Source organism: Trachurus japonicus, chromosome 23 (genome assembly GCF_045865225.1).
Source record: "Trachurus japonicus isolate A0001 chromosome 23, Traja_1.0".
NCBI classification, from domain to species: Eukaryota; Metazoa; Chordata; class Actinopteri; order Carangiformes; family Carangidae; genus Trachurus; species Trachurus japonicus.
In genome coordinates, this window is record NC_140929.1 from 1,883,505 (window position 1) to 1,896,932 (window position 13,428).

Below are 13,428 nucleotides of genomic sequence, written 5' to 3' on the forward strand. Positions count from 1 at the left end.
TAACACACACACTCTCTCTCCAACATAATAGTAAAACGCCGGCCTGTGGAGCTGCTTAACGATATGTTAATTATTGTTTTGCCGGATGCACGAGTCACATCAGCAGCAGCTTGGACTCGGTTGGTTTTACATCAGACTGAGACACTTTTTTCCTTTTTCCTTTTCTCTTTTTAGAATAAAGCGGTTTCCTCCGGCCGCGGTTTCCTCCTCCCGCGCCGCTGCTCGTCTCTGACACACACTGAATCATTATTATGTCAGCGTATTATCTCCACATGACAATTTACAGCTGAACAATGTGAGTGTGTGTGTGTGTGAGTGTGTGTGTGTGTGACGCCTTATTTCCCTCCCGCTCCGACACAAGTGGAGCCGAGTGAACAGAGGAGGCTGGAGCGACGCCCGGGAAGAAAACCGCTGCCGTTGATTTACTGTAGGAGAGAAGAGAAGGAACTGGGTCACAGCAACAATTAGCTCCCACTAGTTTGGACCGAGCAGCAGTCGACTTTTGTTGTTTTACTGCTTTTACAACAGGAAGAAAAACAAAATCCATGTGTTTTTGGACTGTAGGGACGTCACTATAACTCGTTTTCACAATTAATCGCGGTTTTAAACGCCACAATTAAAGGGACAACGAGGAGTTTTTATTTGGTTATTTAAAAGTCTCATATTAAAGGGATAGTTCACCCTAGAATGATATTTCGCTCATTATCTACTCACCCTCATGTGGACTAAGGGCTGGAAGAAGTTTCAGAGTCCTCCGTCCCTTCTCTGAGTTACAGGGGGTCTTGGCGTAGCAGTGCATGTCCATATAACGGTTGCAAAGGGACACCAGAGCTCTTCGTAAAAAAACACACACAAAAAAAACATCCAAATACCTCCATGCTGCTCGTATGTAATGTCCGTCTTGTGCTGAAGCCCCAAATTGCGTAATTGTCCCGAAAAAAATTAAATAAGTCTATATTTTAAGCTTGTTTGTAGCGGAAGCTTCTCGAAGCTCCTCTTCCTGGTCCGTCCCAATTCTCGCGTGATTTGCGCCGGCGTCAGTGCGGTTACTGCGAATCACGCGAGATTTGGACGGACCAGGAAGAGGAGCTTCGAGAAGCTTCCGCTACAAACAAGCTTAAAATATAGACTTATTTAATTTTTTTCGGGACAATTACGCAATTTGGGGCTTCAGCACAAGACGGACATTACATACGAGCAGCATGGAGGTATTTGGATGTTTTTTTGTGTGTGTTTTTTTACGAAGAGCTCTGGTGTCCCTTTGCAACCGTTATATGGACATGCACTGCTACGCTGAGACCCCCTGTAACTCAGAGAAGGGACGGAGGACTCTGAAACTTCTTCCAGCCCTTAGTCCACATGAGGGTGAGTAGATAATGAGCGAAATATCATTCTAGGGTGAACTATCCCTTTAATGTGGATGAATCTACGTTACCACTTGTTAATGGTCCATTTTAGATAAATCTATGGTTTTGTCTCTATGGTTATTTTGTTATTATTAGTGGTGGTGGAAATGCTGGGCGAGCCGACCAGCGTTTCTTTACTTTTGGTTTCGTGGCGAGTCATGAGAATAACGCCGCCGAATCTCCGTTTATGGTGGGAACTACGACGGTATGTGATCGTCTTCCAACCTCTGACTTTAATTCTTGATGAATGAAAACATGAGTCTGTCTTGCACTGGTCAAAGAATTTCACGGTGCGGAGGCTCATAAATGTAGTGTGGAAACACTTTGCTTTAACAAAACTCCTCGTTGTCCCTTTAAATTACACTATTGTCGAGAAACATTGAATTAGTAGGAATATCAATGTTAGCGTGTCATTTGTAATAAAAAAAACTATTTAAATAAACTTGAACTGTAATTTCCCAGCTTGGGATCTATCTATCTATCTATCTATCTATCTATCTATCTATCTATCTATCTATCTATCTATCTATCTATCTATCTATCTATCTATCTATCTATCTATCCATCCATCCATCCATCCATCCATCCATCCATCCATCCATCCATCCATCCATCCATCCATCCATCCATCCATCCATCCATCCATCCATCCATCCATCCATCCATCATAAATGACAATTAATGACTTTAATATTTCAAACATTTCCCCTGGAGGATTAATGATTGGTCCTATATTTAAAGGGATAGTTCAACATTTTAGTCAAACTGGCCCATTGCCATAATCCCTATAGTCATAGCAGTAGGTTTGTTACCTTTAATTGTCGGTGCAAGCTATTTTTAGAACGGCGGAGCAGAGCCGTGAGCTGCTCAGAGCTACGCTACGGAGGCTCATTATGGGATTTCTTGGTTTCCCTCATCATCAAACTCATCAAATACACAATCCAACAACTCCACAACGCTCTGGTGGACAAGTTGTGAGCTGCACATTCACCACGCTATGAGATAATAACACAACGTTACCACACAGAGTTGTTTTAGAGGGAAATACAGAGACTGTTGATGAAAAACTGTCCCTGAAGGCAACGTGCATCAGCAGTTTTGCATGAATTTCCCTCTAAAACAACTCTGTGTGGTAACGTTGTGTTATTATCTCATAGCGTGGTGATGACAGACTTTCTTTCTTTCTTTCTGTCTCTTTCTTTCAGCATTCAAAGGCATTTCCTGCTGGGAATGCTTTGCTTTCTTTTTCTATTTTTTTTTTTATTGGTTTTATATAATTACATCTTCCATGTTGTGATAAATAATTACCTGCAGTAGCGTCTCAGACCACCAGTGGGCTCCGCTCCGGCTCACAGGTCCAAACCATCCAGTTTTAGGTTTTGGGTTTGTTGTTATAATGTGTTATACAACTGTACAGACAGAGCATCAACACAAACATGACGTGTCCTCTTTTTTTACAAACTGAAATGTCTCAACATCAAACTAATCCTATTCACTGGTTATTATCTAACACACACACACACATATAAAGACAGGGCCGGCCCCTGGCATAAACACTCTATGTGGTTGTTTAGGGCCACAGCCGTTAGGTGGGGGGCCACATGATCAGAAAGGTACCGGGGTTCATCAAGTCATTTAAACATCCTGAGGTCTGCACGTGCAGCTATGAGCTTTATATGTAATGTGAAGTCAATATTCAGCTTCTTTTATCTCACATTTGAGACATTTGGTGAAAATAGAACGGCAGAATGACAACATTTGTGTTCAAAAAACAATCTTACAAAATGTCATTTTAGACTTGTTTTCTACACGTATCTATTACTGTATTCATATCCTATTTCAAGCACCAAAACAGTTCATTCTCATGACTGAAGGAGTGTTTTCACAAGGGATTGGACATTTTTCAAAAAGCAGACCTCAAATTTCCAGCATTTGGCCTAAATTATTTCTTTCTACAGTGTTCTAGGACAAACTGGCCTCAGTGTGCTTACAGCGGAGGTTCTAATATTTAGACATAAAACACTTGAGTATAGGACGAATCTCCTTGTTGTTTACAACTACTTCCGGGTAGAAAACCAGCATTCGAACAATAGTGACGGACGAGAGTTTCACTATATAAATCTAATTTTTCATGTTACTATATCACCGTTTAGACTAATCTGATGTTGTTGAGTCTATAAAACCAATGATTGGACAAACATTACTATTTACGTGAGCACATTTTTGTAATTAGTCATGGTTATCATAGATTAGCCGGGCTAACGGTTAGCTAGCTACCTGTTTAACTTAAATAACTCAGTGACTCAATAAACGCTCCATGAACAAATATTTTCTCCAGCGGATATCTGAGTTCCAACATGACTGAGCTAACTGGAGTAGTTTCATGTCGTGTCCCACAACGGGAGGGTTTTAACAGCTGACGTCCTGCTGTTAGCTTAGCTACCGCCGTTAGCTTAGCTACCGCCGTTAGCTTAGCTACCGTTAGCTGTCCCTGTCAGCTGCAGCCACTGATGCTTTCTAGACACTGTGATTCCCCCCAAACTGAATAAATACAACACATAGCAACACAAAACACACACACAGAAATAGTAATGTTTCTTCAATCATTTCAGATTTGTCTAAACGGTGATAGGGCGTGAAAAATATGATATATAGCTAAACTCTCCTTCGTTACTATTGATCTCATTCAAATTACGTGCTGGTTTTCTACCCGGAAGTAGAATGTAAACAACAAGGAGATTCGGTCTATTGTTACATCTGCAAGTATCTTAAAAAGATAAATGTAAGAAAATATGTAAAAGTCGAGAAAATGGCCTCAAACCTCAGAGGGCATAAACACGTCTGTATTCAGTTTTAACCAGTGATTTGGTGTTTGTGCTTAGAGTGGGCCACAAACAAAAACCTTGTTTAGGGGGCCACCAAAATCCTAGGGCCGGCCCTGTATAAACAGTATAATGTTGTGTCTCTGTGTGTCGTAGTTTCTTGGTAGCACTCATCTTTCAATGATTAGGAGATGCTCTAAATATCTAACAACACAAATTACTAAACAAGTCATTCAAGCACTGGTTTTGTCACATATGGATTATTGTACAGTTGTTTGGTCCAATACCTCACTAGCCAACATCAGAAAACTGCAACTTATACAAAATAAAGCAGCACGTGTTGCACTTATGTGTGGAATAAGGTTGAATATTTGTCAAATGCATGATGCCAGTCTTGGTTGGCTGGATGTTAAGCACAGATTGTCATATTTGTTGATGGTTTTTCTTAAAAATATAATAACAACTAAAATGCCATACATTTTGTATAGAAAATTGTCTTTTAGTTCAAACATACATAATTATTCAACTCGACATGCTGCTGGAGGTTATTTTATTTTACCCAGGGCACTCTCTCAAGGTACAGTATTATATAGAGCTATGAAGGAGTGGAATGCCCTTTACTTCCCAATTATGTTATACAACAAAGAAACATGGTTAGTTTTAAAATGAAACTAAGAGATTATTATTTTGATCGCAATTTTGACCATTAGTAGCCTATTTGTAAATTGGGTCCTGGTATCCTTGTTGTGCAGTGATTCAATGTAGGAGCGGGTAACATATGTTAAGTGTTTGTCTTGGATGTTTTGTTTTTGTATTGAGTATGTGTTTTCTGTATGTATTTTCTGTTTTATGTATTAATGTGTTGTGTGTTAATGGTTTGTATTTGTCATTTATTATGATGAAATACTAAACTAAACTAAACTCAGGTGGTGTTTCTCTGGTGGGTGCAGGAGGAGGCAGCTCTTCCTTCCTCAGCTCTCAGCTCTCAGCTTTCCTCTCGGCTGCTGCCAGCTCTCTGACTGCACTTGGCTGACATTTATGTCAACCTCTCATAAGCCCAAAGACACAATCCTTACAAAATGTCAGTGTATCTTTTCATCAGCGGTGAAGGATCTGTTCTTGGCTGCGGCTCCGTCTGCATGGTGCAGCGATGCAGTTTGCCAATCATCCATTTGGAAGAGGCCAAATAAAAATGTCAGAGCACCACTCCAGTGATGGAGTGTCTGAGCTGGTTTTTAGGCCTTGTGTAACTGAACGATGCTGCTGCTGTTTCTACATGTCACACTCAGAAGAAACGCTCATATTAACGCAGCTGCACCTGAACGCAGCAGACGGAGCGGGAGGTGTTTTCCACCGGCAGGTAAACCAAAGTGCTGCGGTGGTGAAATAATGAGAAGGTTAATGGTTGAATTTAGAAATTAGCATACTGACTTCTTTCTCTGCCTGGTATTAATTTATCTGTTAGGCTATGTGCTTTTCTATCCACTCTTAATTATGCTGCAGCGTGGAGCCGACGATATTCAGGACAAATAATGAAAAAGCTTCTAATCTCTCACCCTGCGGCTTATCATCCTCACTAAGAGCCGCTCGTCAATAGAGACAATCTACGGCGCCACGGAGACGTGATTCTTCTTCCTCAAACTTCTCCAACCACCTTCAACACAAACCTAAACATTTCAAGAAGCTATTTCATTTTTATCTGAACCTTTAAAGGTTCATTCTGAGTCATAGCAGTTAGTTTGTTGCTTGAGGTCGGTTTAGAATCGTCTCTGTTTTACTATTTATGCTCATATCTTGTGTTTTTATGTGAGACAAATAAAACCAAACCAATCTCAGAGTTAACAACAAACCTTCTGATTATTGTAGCTTCTAGCCTATAGTTTTGGTTTCGTGACACACTTCCTGTCTGGTTCAGTCAAAGACACTTTAGATGAACCAGGTCCAGTAGAATAAGATCAGGTCAAACCAAACTGAATTCACTGTTACACCTCATTGCATTGGAAAAGATCCATCTGGAAACCGTGGCGTCTACAAGATGGGATCGAACTGATGGGTCATGTTACATTAAATCCTGAGAACAGTATTTGAATCATATTTGTAGGCCTATGTATTAATCAAACTGACACAGGGTTGTCGTGTTGTAGGACTTGAGTCGACATCTCCAAAGTCTTAGTCTCAGTCGAGCTGGATTTTTTCTCCAGACCAGTCAAGACCACAAATGCCTCTGTGTCTCTGTCTCACTTTGGTTTGTGTGATGTAATTCAATAAGTAACAGATAATTCAAATAGTTGTACTAAAGTATCTTAAATATTGTTTAGATTTTAGATCAAATCATGTCTTCTTTGTAGCTGAGGAGGAATAATGTAAATATCAAGACACATGGTTATTATGAGGACTGGGACTGAATACAGTGATGGTCTTGGAAATGGTCTCACATTGGTTTGGTCTCAGTCTTGGACTTGGTCTTGGTTTGGTTTGGGGTCTTGACTACAACACTAGCCCACTGGGTTTCAGCAGTAGGTGGCGACAATAATCCAAAACAAAGAAGAAAAAGAAGTTCCCCTCCTGACCACTAGAGTGAGTCTCCATAGACTCTAATGTTAAATTGTCCTTAAACTTTAACATAGATATATATGAAACTTTAACACACATATAGCTATATATATATATACTGTATATGACTAGATGCTGCCTTCTGCTTCTCAGCGTACGTCAATAGCTCCGCTATCTTGGTCCGGGGTTTCTGACCATAGACATATATACGTCTGACAAGCAGTCGGACCCGGTCAGACCCTTGTAGAACAAATTTCAGTGTATTTATGCATGTGGGTGTGTGTCTGAGTAGCTATGTAAGTGTATATTTTAATTTAATTAAAAAAAAAAAAAAGTTTTGTTGTCATATCATAAATATATGTCTAACATTTATAATAAACCAAACGGCTTGGAAACTGGTTGAATATTCAGTGAGTTATGTCGATTTGAATGGTTGATGATAGACCTCTGCCTCTGTTGACTAAATGAAGTAGACACGGCTTCCCCCTGACCAAGATGGCGGCCGCGTTGACGTATCGTTCCAATGGACAGACAGCAGTGTATAAAACTTTAACTGCAGAAATAAACATGTTTACAGCGTCTGATACAGAAACAGATCATCTCCTCCTTCGTAATAACCAGGGCCGTTGTATAGGGGAGAAAGGTGATGATAATTCTAGGGGCCCAGTGCCCAGTACAAGGGCCCACAAAAAACCTAGTAGTCTAATCTTTGTATGACTGAATTATTCTGCATAAGACCCTGACTACATTGCAAAAACCCAAAATCTTTCCAAGAATATCTGTCTCTTGTCAAAATGTCTCAATTTTAGCCAAAACTAATCTCTTCCCACTTAAAATAAGACTCATCACCTAAAAATTAACTTGTTTTTAGACAGTTTTCACTTGTTTCAAACTAATTTTCAATTGAAATATGCTTGAATAAAGTAAAAAGTGTCTAAAAGCAAGCTACTTTTTATGTGATGAGTCTTATTTTTAGCATAATTAGATTTGTTTTGACTAGAAATGACATTTTAACTAGAAATAAGACAAATATTCTTGTTAAGATTTTGAGTTTTTGCAGTGTAATACTCATATGTAACGCTGCATTAGCATTAGCAAGTAAATAAAAAATGATAATACATATGTAGTCTAAGTGGGCCCAGAATTCCTAGCAACGGCCCTGGTAATAACTGTAATGGAGGTAAAATGTTGATTCAACTCACCCGCTTCCACATTAATAAAGGTCTGTGGTTCTTCTTACCTGAGCACCAGCTGGTCGGTCACTCACCGAGGTCTCAGTCCGAGCTACGGTCCTCTCTGCCCGGCTACTAGTGAACCTGACCTCGGCCTCAGTCTCTGGAGGATCCATCACGGATAAACCGGAATAATAATCCCCGTAAACAGACCAACGGACCGGGAGGAGTCTGAGGTGAGTCTCTCTCTAACATTAACTTATTAATTTATTTACATATTGGCGCTAATTAGCATGTATCAGGCTACCTGCGTTGTTAGCTTAGCTTGTTTTTAGCCGCCAGATGCTAACGGTGCTAACATTGGCTAACGGGAGCTAGGACAAATAAACGAACCCTCTAGTCTGTTGCTCCACAAACGTCTCTCCTTTTAGGCTATAATACACGTATATTATTTTAGGTTATGTTAGCTGCTGGACAATTTGAATTTCCCTCTTCTTTTTCTTCTGTAAATCCGTTATTAAAAGTTTCATTCACGGCATTTTATATTAGCTTGGTGCTTTTATTTTGACGGTCTCGGGTCTCTCGCCCTGGTTCCGGTTGCTTAACGTTACCAAAACAGTCACTAAACCAAAGATACTCTATTTATATATTATATTATTATTTATAAACCGTCTTTGACTAAACGGCCCCAGACCAAAAATACTCTATTCATTTTCATTTCTCCTTTATTTATTCAGGAAAAGTCAATTGAGAGGGAGCTCTCTTTTTCAATGACGCCCTGATTACAAAAACACAATTATACAATATACAAGGTCATGATTCACAATTACATACAGGTTGTAAAACATTCGATAATAAGTTTTTAAAACCATCTAAGGAAATAAGATGATCCAGTTTCAGACAGTTTTGTAGGTTATTCCACTTTTGGGGGGCATAAAACTGAAAGGCAGTCTTCCCCAATTCTATGTCCAGACTAGACTATGTCCAGACTAGGTAGGCTACTACAAAAATAATCGTAAATGTTGGACCCCCATAGGACCAATGTAAAAGAAAAAAAAAAAGAATGATGTTCAATGGACAGAAAATTATTATTTTCTGATCCCCCAGTCATTCGTTATGCCTTGGATTACACAAAAATATATGTTTTCATGTGAAGAGTTTGACCGTTTATTGAGCCGTTGTTCAGTTAAAAGCTGTTGAGAAAACACGAGAAAGACGACATGTTATGTGGCCTATGTGACATCCTGGAGAGTTTTTATTCACTGCACCAAGTGAACCAGTGTTTCATCCACTGTAAACCAGAGTCTCTATAGAAATTACTGTCATTTTTATCTGTCCAAACTGCCTGCTATTATTGATCTGTTTTCTATTGTTTAAAAGTGACAGGTTATATCTTGAATATGGGGTGTCATATTACTTTATTTGTGCACTGTTTCATAACTAGCCTATTTCTTTCAAGAAACTTCTGATTCTGATGAACATTAAACAACAACTCTAATTACATATTTATATGACTTTATTGACATTTTTATCATCAGTTCCCAGCTGTACAGTACATTATAATGATAATTCCTGGTAATAAAACAGATCAATTAATGAGAGCTGCATGGACTCAGTATGGGGGGTTATTGAACAGGCCTAAAGGGCGCCGGCCGGCCCGCGGCCCTCGGGGGTCACAGGGCGCCGGAGCCACAGCATCTGTTTAAGGGTCTGTTGATGTTTGTTGTCTGAGAGTCACAGAGGTCAGTGGATGAAAAGACACAGAGAGAATGAACATAATGGTGAGAAGTGGCTCTTTGTCCGTGATGAGTTTCTAAAGGGAACTGGACTCGGCTCTTTCTTTTCAACAGTGTGAGTGAATATAAAATAATAAAGATATAAGCTGTTCATCTTATTTCAGTAACAGTCAGAAAAAAAAGACACACAGGAGCTCAGACAGATTTGATATCAGCTGGACGTTAGTTTTTATCTTATAGTCAACCCCGGGCCAGGCCTGGACCGGCCATCTGTCAGTACTGGCAGAAAGCGCTGCCGCCTGGCTGGTCCTGGACCAGCCGGGGTCGACTCGCCACGCACAGGAAATGTTTAACAAGGAGTATTTGGAAAACAAATACCGCAGAGTCGGCTGCCTGGCTGCACACTGAAGCACAAGCTCATAACTTTTTATTTATTCAAGTTAAAGGGATAGTATCATTTTTTTTAAAAGTGGGGTTGTATGATCTCCAAATAGCCCCTAAGTACTTTAATTGCAGTAGAAGACTCTCTGCACTCCTCCCGTTAGCAACGCCAGCCCATAATAGCCCTGCCCAGAGATTTACAACATACAGTGTTGTGAACAGACCCAAAGAAACGGCCTATTTTCACGGCCTAAAAGAGGTTTTACCTGAAAAAAAATACACAGTTCCATTGTTCGCTATAATATAATTTTTTCCAGCCCTTCAAAGTGCAGGAAAAACGTAAATAAAAAAGTTTTTATTCGGACCTAACCAATTCACGTATCCCTCCGCCCAGGGTTAGCGCCCGCCGATCAGCAGTTGGTTCGGTCCAAATAAAAACTGTGTTTTTCCTGAACTTTGAGGGGCTGGAAAAAGTTATATTATAGTGAACAATGGAACTGTGTATTTTTTTTCAGGTAAAACCTCTTTTAGGCCGTGAAAATAGGCCGTTTCTTTGGGTCTGTTCACAACACTGTATGTTGTAAATCTCTGGGCAGGGCTATTATGGGCTGGCGTTGCTAACGGGAGGAGTGCAGAGAGTCTTCTACTGCAATTAAAGTACTTAGGGGCTATTTGGAGATCATACAACCCCACTTTAAAAAAAATGCTACTATCCCAGAAACCAAATGAAAACTGAAGTGTCAGAATTACCAGTGTCCCTGAATGCAGCAAAGGAAATGCTAAGATCTAACAGGCCAATTACAGTGAATAGTTTCCAGTCTTAATATCAGCGTGTGACCTGGGTTTGACTGCGATCAGACGGCCGACGTCCTGAAGCAGAGGTGAGTTCATTATTCCAGCTGCTGGTGAAATTAGTGCAAGATGAAAGCAAAACAAAGCAAACACATGTAGTCTCTCCACTCTCTCTCTCTCTCTGCTTTAATAATAACAGGAGCATGTAACAGCAGAGCAACAGCCCGGCGCTCTGAGGCAGAGCCGTGAATACTGATGAAGACCTCATGTCAGCGGCGTGAGGTGAGAGCATGTCGGTCCTGAGATCAGAGCGGTGATTAATATGAATTTATGCACTTGTTAAAGGTTGTTTTAATGTATTTGCATTGTGATAACTGCATAAGGATGTAAAGGCTGCGGCTGCTGCACGCTGCTGTTATGAATTTAACTTTTCATTAGCGGGAGGTGGAGTTAGTTATTCATTACTATAGTACTACTGCTGCTGCTGTAGGGCTCTTTGTGCTTTATTAACTGTATTCTGTATGTTCTGTTTGCTCAGGTGGAGGAGGAGTGGGGGCTGGGGGCCGGGCCTCCAAGCTGCAAAGATGGATTATGAACTGGGAAACACGGGTGGGGGCTCAAGGCCACGATCTTGTGTAGCAGCCTTTATTATGGTGTTTATTCTGGTAGCACAGGACTGAATGTGGACTTAGAGGTGGTAGAAACATCCTCCATTTACCCATGCCTGGATTAACCTCCTTGGGGGGCTTTGGGGTAAAAAAAAAACTTTGCTTGGGCCCCGACTGACCCTCACTGGACCTGACAGTTTCATTATTCAGGCTCAGAGAAACCAAAGCAACATAGCATAGCAGTGCTCCGGAGCTGAAACGATTAGGATGATTAATCCTTTAGTCTGTTGACGGAAAGTTAATTATTTTTGATAAGTTGTTTAATTGTTTGTCTCTATTTTTTTTTTCTTCTGATGGTAAAGTCAACATGTCACACGGTCTCTTCACTCTACACAGCAAAAACTCAAACTCTTTCCAAGAGTATTTGTCTTATTTCTTGTCAAAATGTCTCATTTCTAGTCAAAACTAATCTCTTTCCACTTAAAATAAGACCCATCACCTAAAAATTAACTTGTTTTTAGATCATTTTCACTTGTTTCAAACTAATTTTCACTTGAAATAAGTAGAAAAATCTGCCAGTGAAAGCTAGTTTTTTGTGCTTGTAATAAGAAAGCCGCACTATCAGATTTTTTCAAGTGAAAATCTGCTTGAAAGAAGTAAAAAGTGTCTAAAAACAAGCTACTTTTTAATGTGATGAGTCTTATTTTAAATAATAGGATTTGTTTCGACTAGAAATAAGACAAATATTCTTGGTAAGATATTGAGTTTTTGCAGTGTAGGTCAAACAACAAGGAGCAGCGTCAGGGAAAAATGAACATTTTATAAACAGAACAATCAGTCAGTTACAGAAATAACCTGTTATGTATTGATGAAGGTGATTTTTTAACTGCTGCCTGTTTCCCTCTTATTTTTTATATAGCTACAGTGTCATCATGCAAAAGTTTGTCCCAAATAACAGTTCATCAAGTGGAAGATGAAATGATCTCCAACAGACATAAAGTTAAACATGAAACACTCTTTTTTTTCAAAATTTTAATCAATATCAGTGTATTATTTTAGTTTTCTACAGTTTCAGAGTGAAAAAGGGGAAACAAAGCAGCAGCAGCAAAAGAATGGGAAACCTCTCAGAGAACTTTGACCAAGGTATCAAACAAGATAGTTTCCACTATTCCACTAAACTATTGCATTAAACTGTATATACAACTAAATATTAACAATATCAACATGTCAGAAAGAGATTCTAACAAGTGCGGAGTTAATTTTGTACATGATATATAAAGGAAAGAGGCTGATTTCAGGTCATTGTCAGAAGTGTCACTAAAACAGACTGATCATTAGCCTCATGCTTTAAAAACACTCCTCAGTTTGACTTGCCTTTTAGCTTTAAATCTGTTTTAATGTTCACATTTAACAGAAATTTTGACCAGGGGTGCCTGAACTTTTGCATGCTACTGTATAAAGCCTGGGTTATATAATTAGCTGCAGAGCCCAATAAGGCATAAGCAAACTAAACACCTGCTCAGGGCCCCATGACCACTGGGGGCCCCAAAGAGCAATGAACTTTTTTTTTTAACTCTATAGTGCGTAACTTCTGTCGATCCCTAGAGAAATCCTGCATAATATAATATAAAAAATGTTAATTGCTGTTGTTGCACTTCAAGTTGTTGTTTCACATTGCTGTTGCAGTTCATTTAAAACCAAATATAGAAAAGCAGATGACGTGTTTTATTGGTTTATTTTGTTACTTTTAGTAGGCCCATATGACATTCATTATCGCACTAAGTACTATATCACTATTAATGTTAAGTGTAAACCTAACTACCAACACTGTGTATAGAATTGTATTCTATTCTTGTAAATAACTGCTTGTATAGGCTATATATAAACATACGTATAAACATTTTGGTGTCTATATTTGCTATTCTTCTACTTTTTTACCTTGTATGTTACAAATTCTA